We start from the raw sequence: 14,632 nt of genomic DNA, 5'->3' as shown, positions 1-14,632 counted from the left end.
TTGCCCGTAGGTCATGTGCCATGCGATATTTACCTGTCCCTTTCTTTTCAATAGGTAAAATGGGTGTGTTCCACTCTGAGGACGAGGGTTCTAACACCCCCTTTTGTAACAGGCCATCAATAGTGTCCCTAAGTCCTTCTTCCGCCTGAGGTTTATGAGGATACTGCCTTATCCAAATAGGGGGACCCTCACGCACCTGGAATGTAATGGGCTTGTACTTAACTTGTCCAACATCTGTCGGACCCTGTGCCCATAGGTGTTCAGGGAGGCTGGCGAGTAGAGCTGCCGCCTCCACGTGATCTGTACGTTCACGGCCATGATGTCTAGAGATCTGTGCATGCTCTAATGTGACTGTATCTTCCCCTGAAACCTGAATGCGATATGTGCGAGCTTGCGCAGAATACTGAACTTGTGGAAGTTGTGTATTTACCCAATCGGATTGTAGGAGTGCCCGTTTAACAATACTCCCTAGCTCTTTTGCCTGATGCTGTGGGTGTAATGCCAATGATACATGTGGGGCCGCTTCTTCTGCCATCATATACCAGGGAAGTTGTGCAGAGGTCAGGGCAACACCTGCCGCCACGCCTTCAGGCGCCACATAAATATTATGTGTCTTAATTTGCCAATCTCGACCTTCAAGTTGGTCCTGAAAATTTTCCTGATACCAATCTGTCTGTAACCCATCATAGAATAGAGTAACATGGGGGGAATCTGGAGGTGAGACATAGGGTTCGAGTTGGGAAATCCAGGGTTTCCACTGGAGGTAAGCCGAGAGGATACCACGCCGCTCAGATGTTTCCGGCTGTAATAGACCCCAGTATATGTCCGCGTATTGTTCATTCACTGGCTGCACAAGATATTGACCAGTGATGTTCTCCATCGGTCCAGAGCACGGCAAATGAGATCCATCAGGCATGACAACAACCAGGCCATCGGCGCTGCAGAGTATCGTGGCCCCCAGTTTTATCAGGAGATCTCTTCCCAGCAAGTTCATCGGTACAGAAGGTGAATGTACAAATGGATGTGTCACAGTCTGTTTTCCCACCTGGGTGAGTAGCGGCTTAGTGAACGGCAGTGTCTTTTTCTCCCCAGAGAAGCCCATAAGCGTGATGGTATGCGATGACAGGGAACCAGCTGGTACAACTTTCAATGTGGAACATGTGGCTCCAGTGTCAACCAAGAAAGGCAGATCTTTTTTCTCAATCTGAACTGACAGCATCGGTTCTGCCGTAGTGATGCTGTCTGAGAGTCTCTGTGGGGTGTGTCAATACTGACCGGACTGGTCAGGGTTCTCCCCATTGTCCCACAATGGGAACTGACCAGCAGCAGCTGCTCCCCAAGGCTGTTGAGGATACATAGGTGCAGTAACAGGAGGTCCGGAGCCGCGACCCCTGCCTCTCCCAGGAGGACCACTATCCACACCTTTCTGTGCTCTTGGATTATGTGGGCAGCTTCTTATCCAATGATTAGGGTCTCCACAGAGATAACAACAACGAGTCTCCCCTGACTGTCCTCTTCCTGTACCGCCCCTTAGTCCCCGACCTCTTCCCCCAAAGCCTCCACCCCGCATTGGTCCTCCCCCATGTCTTCTCCCGCCTGATGGGGGCTGCGGTACCCATGGTGGGACCGGAAATAAATCAGGAACCTGTGGTGGCTCGGCAGCCAACATGACCTTCGCAGCTTCCCCTTTTTGTTTTTTATTTTTATCATTACATTTCTGTCTAGCTTCCGTTAACTGTAATTTTAACAGCTGAACCTGCAATTCTTTTAAGTCATCCTGTTCCTTCTGCGTATTATCTTGAGCACGGGTGAGGTGGTGTATTAAGTGTTTCTCCCAGACATGTGATTCAGCACCGAGCATGTCCGGGTTATTAACCATGGCTGTTTTGACATTCTCCGGCACTCCTTCCAGTATAGCCTGTCTAAACCACTCTCTCTGAGCTCCAGCTCTCCCTGGGTGGCATCCTGTGTGTTTCAACCATAAATCCTTGCTCTGATCCACATACTCCCTGGGATTTTGTTTGGGGTCCCATCTCATCTTTGGCATTACGGTGGCGTTAGGTAGTGGATATTTTTCTCTCATAGCTTTCCCTATTTCAGTGCTATGATGCGTGAAAGGGGTGTCATCTGTCACCCTGTCTGTATGAGCGATAGTCTCAATTTCTCTCATGTCCCCACCCGTCATGCATCGTCCTGCAATAGCTCTAAAGTCCCCCAATGCCAATTTCTGTCCTGCCGTCAGAGAATCCAATTTGCTGAGCCACAAATTTCCACCCTCGGCTACAGGTGGTAATTTCTCCACTATGGCCTGTATGTCCCCTATAGTAAATGGTCGGTACCGGTCACCTTGTCCTGGTACTGCTGTTAGTGGGTACATTGTGACCGGAAGGATTGTCCCACCACGTCGGCGCTGGCTAACTCTTCTGCCTATCGTATCTGTCAGTTCCTCTGCCATCTTCATTTCTTTCTCTACACTTCTCATCAGTCCGTCCCTTTTTTGACAGAGCTCTTCTATCTCTCTCCGACATAACTCATCTAGCTCTCTCTCTTTCCTGACGGCTGAATCTTCCTCCTCTTCCCTCCATGATCCTGCCAAGCTAAAACTTACTGGTACTTCTTGTCTTTCACCTTCCCACTGTCCCTTTCCTTGAAAAGAAGCTGTCCCTGCTGCTTCTGCTTCCTCCTCACAATCTGAAATCTCACTTCCCCTCATGACCTGCCTCCGTGGCTGTGGTGTGACTTCTCGTTTCACCGTGTGCTGTGGAGCCTGTTCTCTTGCCTGTCTCTGCGAGAATGGGTCTGGGGGCGCCGAAAGGTTATCACCTGTGAAGGGGTTATAAGAGGATTTGGACGTCGTCCCTGTCCTTACTGAAGTCTCAGGGCTTGATGCTGTAGGAGTGGCTGCACCTGCTTCAGTCACCCTGTCACTTACAAGTGTCTCTTCTGAGGATCCAACCTGAAGTGTACCACTAGTCACATATAGTGTGGGATATAACCCTGGTGTCGGTGCAGCAGGCGGTGCATATGGAGGTGGCCATGTAGGAGTGTCAGGTGCAGTTACCATTTGTTTGCCTCCTGGTTTTCCTGCGTTCTCATGGAGATGTCTCACACTTTGCCAGAAGACCGCCAGCTCAGACCAGCCCCGTCGTCGCTCCTCCTGCTCTTTCGCCTCCTTTTTTAATTTCGAACGTTGCAGCACACCTGCCTTTTGTCCCTGCTCTGCCAGCTCTTCTTTCCTCACCTTACATTCTTTCTCCTTTTCCCACAACCAGGCCCCTAACGGACCGGGGTCTGACATTTTCTTGCCCTTATATCTCACCAATTGTTCCACTTGTCCCTTTATGTCGGCTAATTTCCTGTCCCTACCCTTTTTAGGTAACACTGCCCCTGCTGCTTTTAACGTATTCTCTAACTGCAGCTCGAGGGGCCTCCAGGCACCCATACCTGGGCCCCATCCCCCATCATCTATTTCCCTGTCAAACTCTCCCTCCATTTTACTTCTCTTTTTCTAAATTCTGAGGCCAGCCGGTTTGTATGACGTACGTCCGAGCAACAGGCCTTGTAAGGTGATGATTTATTAACGGCCAGTCAGTTTGTATGGCATAACACCCGAGCAACTGACCCTTTTGACAAACCAAGCCACTTATGTTAGCACCGCTAGGTTTCGATGGCTCAGACAGATTACGTTATCACCGTTAGGTTTCCTCTGTCTGATTGTCGAGTTTGTCAAGACACCGTTTTATGCACCATTCACCTTTAGACACCTCAGAATTTTATTCTTCCCACAGCCCGCTTCTCCTTATTTCTCTCAAACAAATACAAAAACACACAAAGCACGTTAAAATCTTCACAAACTTTTTCAAAATGCACTTATAGAAAAATACCTCAGGAACCCTGTTCCTGTACTCTAGTATAGGGGACTCTAGCCCCAAACAGACTTCAAGAATTTATGAGGAGTATAACCTCAAGGGACTCTAACCCAACTCCGTAGAGTATACTACTTTAGGGGACTCTAACCCCAAACAGACTTCAAGAATTTATGAGGAGTATAACCTCAAGGGACTCTAACCCAACTCCGTAGAGTATACTACTTTAGGGGACTCTAACCCCAGGGACTCAAACCCAGTAGAATTCGGGGTGTCTTCACCTCCCCGGGACTCTAACCCAGCAGCCTCTCAGGCTTCCGGTTCCTCGTCAGGCAACCGGTGGGGTCCGCCACGACCAAAGACAGTCTGTTTTATCCTCTTTTTATATTCACTTTTCTTTTATAGTTTTTTTTTTTTTTTTTTTTTTTTTTACGCAGTTCTCGACATTAATTCTTATCGTCTTTTGCTGATTCAACCACCAGTTTCAGGACAGGACACGTTGTTTTAAGATATTCAATGTGCAGAGTTTGATAAAACAGGTTCTGCTTACCTCTGTGTTAACGTGCCGGCTCGTGTCCCGTCTCTGTCACCGTGAAGGAATCTTTTATCCGAATGAACTCCGTCCTCTCCTCACCACATCCCGGACGAGCCCCCAAAATTGTTGAGGTTAACCTGTACCTCTTTCCGAGTCCGTTGATGCAGTGAAGGAGGAAGACAGAGGAGACGATATAAGAATCATCACAGTTTTATTTACGCAGTTTGCAAAGTGCGGAGAGCAGTTCAGTACAATGCATGCGAACAGCACAAAGTACGGAAAAGCTCTGTCGTTGTCTAGGGGTGTGATGTTATATAGACTTGAGTTCAGTCTCCGCCTTATGAGATGTGTGTGCGTCAATATCTTATCTCTTCCTCTATGTGTGTGCGTATGTGTACTGGTATAAGGCGTTACTTTCAGAAGACCGTTGTAGGTGCGGTCCTAGTTTTACAACCTGTTGTTCTCAGAGATATTTCCTTATCAGGCTGCTGTGCAAGCACAGAAATGAGCAAGCCAGTTATACAGGATATCACCTTATACAGCTATCCTCACTCACAGTATAAAACAAAATCAATATGTTGATATCATTTTCAAAAGTATCTATTCACATTATTACATTATCATTTATCTATTTACACACTTCACGCATTATATACACAACAACACTATACATATCTACAAGAACCGAAGACCACTAATTAATTATGATTTCATGACAAATGAATGAACATCACAAATCAGACATCATTCATTTCCTCCTGTTTCTCAGTCTACAGTAGGGCCCTGTGCGGGACTGTTTTCTTCACCCCGCTCCCGCTGAATTTCTGACCATTACCGCCCACAACGTGTGTGTTGCTCCCGGCCGCAGCCGCAAAACTTTGAGAATTTATGCCCGCACAATAATAGAAATGCATTGATTTTGTGTCTTCTCCCGTCTCGCAGGAGAAAACACGTCATTTTATAGGCTATCAATAAAGAGATTCACGGACAATTGAGAAACTTCTCCAAATATCACACTTGCCTTGCTTTGTCTTTGTGCTGTAAAGACCTTCTTTGAGCTTCCTTTCCACATCATTTATTAACATCCTGTCGCCAGGCTACATCCCGATCTCACAGTGTTTTTAGCCGCCAGCCGCCAGCAGTTGAGTTGTGAACTAATCAAAACTGTTTCCTGTGCGAGGAGCAGTAACCCGAGGAGTTGACTCGTGAACGAATCAAAATTGTTTCCTGTGCGAGGAACGAATCAAAACTGTTCCCTGTCCTGCTGACTGAGCTTATGCAGCTGCCGCCTGCCATGTGGCGAGAGAGGGTACTGCATGGAAATGAATTAATCATTTCTGTTTCCTGTCGTGCTGACTGAGTTTATGCAGCAGCCGCCTGTCATATGGGGAGGAAGGGTACTGCGTGAAAACGAACGAATCACTCACTGAGACTACTCGTTACTCCCGAGTCATATAAAAGATTAGTTAATATCGAACGAATCGTTCGCGACCGACACATCACTATGGTGAAGCTGAGCTGTTTACTGTTTAGGAGCGAGTTAGCTAAGCATGTGTGAAACAGGAATGATTAAGAAAAATAAAACAAATGAAAGACAGTATTCGATGTCCGAGCTTGAGCGTGACACTGTTTCACCAGAATAAAATACCCTATACGGTGGGAGATATTAAACTACTGTAGATAGTTGAGTAAAACCGTACAGTAATCAACACTAAGCCAACCCCTTGACGGAGAAACGGAGGCCGGACAGTGTCAACAAAACGGCAAGCTACAGGATACTATCGTGCGGAGGGGACCTGGCGGAGCATCCTAGCCGACCGACAGCGCATCGGACTCACATTAAGCCCTCAGCAAAGGGTATGGCTTGGTCTGTGACTGTGCTTTGGTGTCTTTCATTGCGACTGTTTTGCGCGACGGCACAGGATAAGCCGATCGCCGCAAATATGGTGTTAGCACGTCAGCTAGCTGCCAACCGGAAACGGAAGTGGGACCGCCATCTTGGTACAGGTGCGGTGGACGGAAGTACGTCATCAAAGTAAAGGAGAGAATAAAAGCATGGATGACTGGGGAATTAAAGAAAAAGCGTTCTTATGCACAAGGGGCTTTTAACAGGAAGGCAAATGCAATTGAATTTAACATAGATCTTTCAAATGAACATGACCTAAAACTTGAACTGAGGGCACTCAAGAGCAGTTATGAAGAGATCTGTAACAGCAGTTTTGATTACATTGCTGTTATGGAAGAGGGAGAAGCAAGTGGTTACGAAGTGGATGTAGCAGATGTGAAGAAAAGGCTGCATGATTGCCGCACAAAGTACAAAGACATTGAGATGAAGGTAAAAGAGACATTGTGGTCACGCTTTGCGATGGGTCAATTTGGCAGTCTGAAGGTGGATCTCACAGAAGTGTTTGGTCAGGCTGAAGCGCTCCAGTCAGGCCACGTGACCCTTGAGCAGTATGATATGGTCCACACAGCATTAGAAGGCAGAGTCGAAACGCTGGAGGAGTTTGTGCGATGCTGGGACCGTCATGTCCCGGACAAGGAGGTAGATGACATGCGGGTTTGCCTCAAGGACTACAAGGAGAAAAGGAGAATTACTTTAGTTGCACTGACTAATTACATGCGCCAAAACAACAGGTCAACACATAGCGACCTTGGTGTCCTGGCAAGCGGTGAAAAGAAAGAGGGGGGTGTTTACAGCGGAGACAATGGTCAGTGTGCTGGAGACGGTGGCACGGTGCAGCATGATGGTGTCCTATGTGCAGGTGCAGGCCCAGCCACCAACCCAACTACTGCTGTCCTTGGCAGTGCACTGGATGGTTATGTGGACCGTCTTGATGGGGCACAAGGCACGGGCATCCCGTTAGTGTCTCCCCAAGAGCAACCACAGAGGTATCCATCACAATGGTCTATGAACCCAATATTTGCCCCCAGCTTCTCTAGCACACCGCAGCAACAGAGAGGAACACATGCTGTGTTACCGGATAGTGTTGGGTTAGGACGAAGTGTATCTGCCACTTCTGAGAGGTTAATTGGGCCCAGGATTACGCTCGCGCCCCTAAGCCTACCAAAGTTCTCTGGAGACAGGAGAGGCTATTGGCGATGGAAGAGTAATTGGGGGACCCTTCAGGCATTAGCTGAACCCACGGGCTCCGCAGAGTGTAGACTCTTCCACCTACTGGACAGTATTGCTGATGCAGTAAAACGCGAACTCAGGCTGTCTCATTGCCATACTGCAGAAGAGGTCTTCCGGGTTCTGGAGGACTGTTATGGGGACATGTTCGCAAATAGTGGACGATATTGTACTGGAGCTACAAGATTTACCAGCTGTTTGCAACAACCAACCGAGGGAAACTTTGCAGTTGATCCAAGGGGTGGAAAGGGCACTGTTGGACCTTATAGACTTGGGTTGTGAGGACGCCATAAAAAACCAGTTGGTGATCCGGTCACTTGAAAGTAAGCTACCAGACAGCATGAAAGAGAGGTGGCTTTTGTATCGATGTGATGCGGCCAGCAACGTCAACCCACGTAATCGGTTCGATAAACTATGGCAGTTCCTGAAAGATCAGAAGACGGTCCTGGTGCAACTGGAGCAGTTACAGATCACAAGACGACCGACCTCTGCCAAAGCCTGTGAACCAAACCCTCGTGAAAGGCCTAAGGAAAGACTGGGGGACAGAAAACTGGAGAGGCATTCTTTTACCAAGGCTGCAGTGAGTGACGTGAGGAAAGAATCATCGCGGGATCCTTGCAGTGTGTGTGGCGAAGAGGGGCATCCTGGACGGTTATACCACTGTAAGATATTTAGGAAGGCCAACCCAGCAGAGCGGAGGGCTCTGGTAAAAAGGACCAAAGCCTGCCCCAAATGCTTGGATCTACATGGGAGGGACTGTCTGTGCAATAAGAACTTCCTGTGTTGCAAGTGTGACACTTGAGTGTGACACTGTTTCATCAGAATAAAACACCCTATACGGTGGGAGTTATTAAACTACTGTAGATAGTTGAGTAAAACCGTACAATGTCTAAGAATAAAGCCAATTATAACAGGAGGCAGACCTGCTTACAGAAGCTGATGTAGGAACATACAGTGTCAGCAAAGCTGTCGTTGTCATCCTCAGGGCCCCTCAGTGACTCCCAGTCAGTAGACTCCATGCAGTCCTGAAGCATGTCCCTTGCCTCTGGAGTCCACCTCCTTACTGTAGTCCTGGATGGTTTGGCCCTTCTCAGTTGCTGCCTGTATGTGGGGAACATCTGTATGATGCAGTGGTCGGAGTGTCCAAGGGGAACGTGGGGGATGGAGCGGTATGAGGGTTTTATGGTGGGGTAGAAGTGGTCCAGTGTGTTGTTGTCCCGCGTGGTGCATGTCACCAGCTGTTTGTAGCTCGGCAGTTCCTGGGAGAGATTACACGAGTTGAAATCTCCCATCACAAGAACTACAGAGTTTGGCCGAGAGGATTCCACAGTGGAGAAAAGAGCTGTTGGATGAAATGGTTCACATTACCACCAGAATGCAGATAGAAATTGTCCTGAATCTTTGTTGAACGTGTTCACAGATGTACTTAGTTCACTTGTCTGATCACGTTAAGACCAGATGTGAACAGCTCCAGGGCACCGTTAGAACCACTGTGTGTCATTCATTACTGTAAAAACTGTGCACCATCCTTTCCTCTTTCTTTATTCCAAGATCTTCTTCTCCACTTCAGCTTTTGGCTAAATCTAAACACAGCTCACATGTCTTTGGACATTAATAACATAGATCACAGTGACATATGCAACACTTCAGAAAAGCAGCTGCCCCAGTATAATTACAGATGGTTAAAATCATTGTTATTTTATAATATTCTTTCATGAACTGTGAGAAGCATTACACAGATGGTTCATCTCCAACGCAGGAGTTTTGGTCTGTCTGCAGCCTTTTTATTTTAATGTCAATGACCGGTTCAGCAGGTGTGTCCCTCAGAGGAGCTGGAGGCAGCTGTTCAGGGCTACTTTTTTAGAAGAAGGTTTACTGATTGGAAAGGGGGCTCCTCACGGTGACACTTTGTGGGTAAGAGCCTGAATAAGGGCAACTTCTTCTTCTTCTTCTTGGTTCTTGAAGACGTTTCATCTCTCATCTGAAAGGATTATTCAGTTTTAAACTAGTTGGTGGGAGTATGGACTTCTAAGCATCAGAGTGGTCTTTTACACCAACACGTTGTGCTACATTCAGTTCTTCACTGGCGAGGTATCAATCTGAAGTTCCCTTAGATCAAATATGTCCACAACCACACAGATGCAAACAAAAACTTATTCAGACAGAAATATTAACCACTGTAATGAAGTGTAGACTTATTTATTCACCTCCTTGCTTTGTTCACAGAAAGTTTTTTTTTCTCTGATGATCTAACTTTTCTCCGTCTGTGATATTGGCTTTTTTAGCGTGAGGTAAAAAGGATCCACAGGAGTCTGGAGGATGGACACAAATACAGGGGAAATGAGAGGTAAGCCTGACTGCACTGGGGTGTTGTTTCCTCACCTGTGAGTCACTTTGGATCAAAGCATCTGCTAAATGACTAAATGGAAATCACATTAATGTCCATGATGACTGTACAGAAACATTCCACAGAACTGTGTATATGAGCTATCTTTGTAGAACCTGGATGTTTCAGGCTGTTAGTCTCAGTTGTTTCACAGATATTTGCCACATAGCTCGCTGTGAAAGCTGCCTTATACTTGACATGTATAGATATAAAACTATAGAGCTGATGGATCTAAAAGTGACATGAAACATGTTGACCATCATGCCCTCACTGTGCATGTGTTCTGTTTCTGAGCTGTAATGTGGTACAAAGACTTGAATTTAGGACGTTTTCCTGCTCCTGTCTCAGTCTCAGTGCACTCTGGATTCATCCTCTGGGAAGCAGAAACATCCACAGGAAACTGAAACTGAATATCTGTCCAACAAAATCAGCATCCTGATAAGCTGCTAGAAGGACAAAATCCTGACCTGAGATCAGTCCAAGATCTGTCTTTTTAAATAGAATAAAGTGAAATGATGTGGTGAAATCTGCTGAAAGCTGTGAAACAACAAGTGCTGCTGGAAGTGTTTTCATGAAGAGCTCATTAAACTTTTTAAAGGAGGAATGGACTTTATTCCAGCAGCAGCTCAAAGCAGGAGATTCATATTTATCTGGACATTTGAATGAAAACATTCAGTATTCAATAAATGTCTTTAAAATGTCTTGCTTTTATTTATGGTGAATTGAAGTTTCATTTGGAACATTTTCCAGAACAAATCTTTGAAATGTTCAGTTTTTATCTTTGAACCCTCAGAAAACTTCTCTTGATGAGAAGAAAAAGTTGAACAGCAGAGAGGAATAAACTCCCTCAGCTCAGTATGTTTGTGACTCTGTCTGAGATGGAGGTGAAATATGTGAACCTCGGCTGTGGTTTACTGCTCTCTCACAGCCGTTCTGTTTATTCACAGCTGAGAAATCATCTTTCTGATGATGACCATAACCTTTATAAACATCACCACTATCTTTATTAATATGAAGAATCACTGTGAATGTTTCTGCTTCTTTCTTCTGGTACCAGTATATCCAGTTTTCATCACACTGGTCAGTTCCACAGCTGAAGGAGACACTTTGACCAACTCTCCTGCTCAGTATTAACTGGTCCTGGATCAGCTGTGCTGCCATGGCAACCAGCACTGTAAAGACACAGACAGACAGATGAACGTCAGTGTGACAGTGTTTGGTCCAGGTGGAGTTTGTTGGTTCCTGATTGGCTGGAAACACTCAGCTGAACACAGACGGCACAGAGCAGCAGCTGGGAGGAAAAGCATTTTGTGCAGTGGTGTTTCCTCTGGTGAACCTGGAGAGAAGTGGCGCTCTGACGCAGCTGAGGCCAAACAACGACGAGCTGTGAGATCAGACCAGGGCCACGTGCTTTCTAACAGCTCCTCAGAGATCCCATCAGCCCCTGCGGCCCACAGATAAGATCGCTGCTGCTGACTGACAGCTCAGCTGAAGCTGCTGTGTGGTTTCATGGTCTTGATTTGATTCTGACAGCAGATGAAAAAAAAACAGGGTCACATGATACAGAAAGACTAAAAAACATTTGTGTTTGTCAGGATCGGTGTTGAGGTAGGACCCAGATGCAGTTCTTTAAGTTCACAAAAAGGTTTATTCCAAACAAAACAGGGAGCAAAAAGCAAGAACAGAAAGCACAGCAGAGCCGAATTCAAAGATACTTAAACGTTGAACAAAAACCAACACTATGAAAAACAAAACAAGACTATGATTAACTGTGACAAGACTATGAGGCAGGAAACCAGACTTAACTCTCAATGGCTGTGGCATGAAGGGTTGGTAAGGATTCTGCAATGGGTGAAAGGAAACCAGGAGACCAAATACTATGGAGGGAGTGATCAGTGAATGCGGTGCAGCTGTGAACAATGAAGCAGGTGACGTGCGTGAAACTAGGTGGCAGGGGAAAAACATGACCAGAACATAACCTGAAAACAAGACTATTAAAACATAAACTGTGACATGAACATAAGCTCTATGAACATGTGTTGCATGTTATTTACAGTTAAGATCATAAAGCTGAAAAAGAGAGCAGAACAGCACACGTGATGACTGGTGACTGAGAACAGAGCACCATTGCTGCTGAAATCACAAGAAGTGATGTCATCACAGATTATTATTTCACAGTTTTGCATGACATCACAGTGGAAACATCATCAAAGGACATGACATCACTGTAGTTTATAAAAGCCTGAAAGACAAACCGCCTGAAAAGCAACACTTACTTAAAAAGTCCTTTTTGAGTCAAACCAAAATATCCTCAAAATATCTAACTGCTGATTTTTGCTCTAAAATACTCCTGAATAGTAAATACTCTGAGCAGTGTTGTGCAAGTTCAAACTTAAACTTGTTCAAGGCTAGTTTAGTCTTCTTTCCCTCTTTTATAGTTGGCATCTGTTTTAGGACGCTACTTTCTGTCAGTTCCTGTCGTGCTGACTGATGTGGGAGTGTTGCTGTGTGCTTCCAAACATATCTATAACTACACATGCCTGGAACTATCCAAATGCATTTGTATATATGGATTTCTGCCTGTGTCTGGTGTAAAAATCATTGCACAGTCTGTGGCTTTCACCTGACTGAGCATCAGTCTTACGGGGAGCCGAGGTTAAGACAAGGCAGCAGAAGCCACCAAACAAGCAACCTGACCACTATCTCTGCACCACTTTGAGAATAGATTATTTTCATCTGGAGCATGCTAAATGTAAAGTGAATTGCTTTATGATGAATGTCATCAGTTAATAATGTGGCTCAAGCAGAGCTTGGATGATAAGAATGGTTTTATGAACTTCTGAGGAATAAGTTGTATTTAAATGAGCAATAACTGTCTGATCTAAAATGCACTCAGATAAAGATCAAGTCCATTCATTCAAACTGTGTTTATACCACATTAAAAATGATCATGAACTAAATGTTTCCAATCAGCTGAGCCCTCATTTCACCTTCATCAGTTCAAAACTGACAGAAAATACAAACTCCATGCACAAACACTGCTTTAGATTGATTTCAGAGGTGAAACTGCTGCAGCTGCTGGTCAGAAAGAAGCAACCTGAACCTGAGTCAGTTTAAAGTAGGTTTCACTCTCCACTTTAAACTTCCAGAAAGATATAGCAGTGTAGAAGTTTGCAGTTTGGGGACTTTATGTTAATTTTGGCTTGTTTTTTTTAACCTGTTAGTGTTAATGTGTCTGTATGTGTGATACTGTTTTTTTTTTTAAAGTGAGTGAAATTTCTCTGTTTGGTGCAGCTAACATGAACACATGACAGATCGGCAGTAAAACTCCTTTTACAACATTAAATAAGAGGCGTCTGTGAGGTGAATATGGAGCTCCTGGTTGCATCAGGCAACTCTCCTTTATCTCCTCTGTGAGGCAGTTTTTCTGTGTGAAAGCAGCTGAAACTCTAAATGATGAAGATGTTTGATGTGTCTCATCTGCAGGAATCCTGAGCAGCATGAAGACGTTCAGCAGGACAAAGACGGTCAGAGTACGCTTCGTCATGATTCACCTGGAGACAAACAGACAGATGTTAACATGTGGCATCAGAGCAGCAGCTAAATCAGCATGATGTTCAGCTGTCAGTTCACATCTTTATGCTCCCACCAGAGGACAACAAAGCGTGAACCGTCTGTTCTTAAACTGTAATCTTAAAGATTCTTTATATTTGTTAGTTCCACATTTGACCCTCATCAGTGTAAAATGAAAACATTTTAACAGCCTTTAAACATATTTAAAGTGGTTAAATGTTAGTTGTGTCAAAGCTATGGTACCTGGTTCTGGTTGTGGGTCCTGGTCCTGGCTGTGGCTCTGTGGTTGGGTGCTTTCAGCTCTCAGTCTGGTGTGTTTGAAGGTTTCTGCCCAGTTTTCCCTCCTCATGCCTGATCTGAGCTCTCAGCTGCTGTTTTTCACAGAAGGACGACACTCGACTTCATGAGGTTTCTAAAACAGCAGCTTCGTTGTTTTAGTGACGTTTCCAGTCCAGTTGGTCGCGGGACAGACATCAGACCGCTCAGAAAAACACAACCGCTGTGAGAGAAAGATTTTCACCTTTGCAACATTTTGCTTTGAGTCTCTTAAAAACTAATGTGTTGAATGTTTACAGCAGGGAAACCAGGAATATTGTCAACTCTTAAATATCTGAATAACATAAGAGATTAAACGAGTAATCAAATGTGTCTGGATCATCACACGTGCACGACCTTCCAGCTGTTTTTCAGCTTCCAGGAAGTCTGGTCTGTGATGGATCCTGATAGAAAAGCATGACTCAGTTATTTCAGAATAAAACTCTCTCTGCATAAACAAGTCTTGTTTTAACGGAGAGGTGGAAGATTTACACATTAAATGTGGCAAATAAGTCCAGTCAGATATCAATATATGATCCAAATCTTCAACAATCAAACCAAACAATGTAGTAACATCTCTGTGAAACATCAGCATCAGATTAATTGAATCATTTACGCTTTAAGGAAGCACGGCTGCATTTAGGTTGAAGTTCAGCTTTATTATTGTGAATAATTAGCAGAGAAGACAGAACAGATATAATGAAAACAATATTTAGAGTAGAAAACACCATATTAACACAAACACTCAGTTCTGTTGCTTTCTTTATATGATCCATGTTTTTTTTTTCGAACAATTTGACCCAATTCTTAGTAAGATGTATGAG

General features: G+C 44.9%; 2 protein-coding genes across 6 annotated transcripts in view; one reads left to right on the top strand and one right to left on the bottom strand.

The window, feature by feature from the left end:
• The window catches only part of LOC140290166 (protein NLRC3-like), a 362,014-nt gene that overhangs the window by 113,252 nt on the left and 234,130 nt on the right, over nucleotides 1-14,632 (top strand). The window lies entirely within an intron of this gene.
• The window catches only part of LOC140290202 (NLR family CARD domain-containing protein 3-like), a 556,114-nt gene that overhangs the window by 332,462 nt on the left and 209,020 nt on the right, over nucleotides 1-14,632 (bottom strand). The window lies entirely within an intron of this gene.

This window comes from Leuresthes tenuis, unplaced genomic scaffold (assembly GCF_036924035.1).
Source record: "Leuresthes tenuis unplaced genomic scaffold, fLeuTen1.0.hap1 SCAF_1, whole genome shotgun sequence".
In the NCBI taxonomy this organism is placed as follows: Eukaryota; Metazoa; Chordata; class Actinopteri; order Atheriniformes; family Atherinopsidae; genus Leuresthes; species Leuresthes tenuis.
The sequence above is the reverse complement of the archived record's forward strand: the minus strand, read 5'-3'. Positions and strand labels throughout refer to the sequence as shown.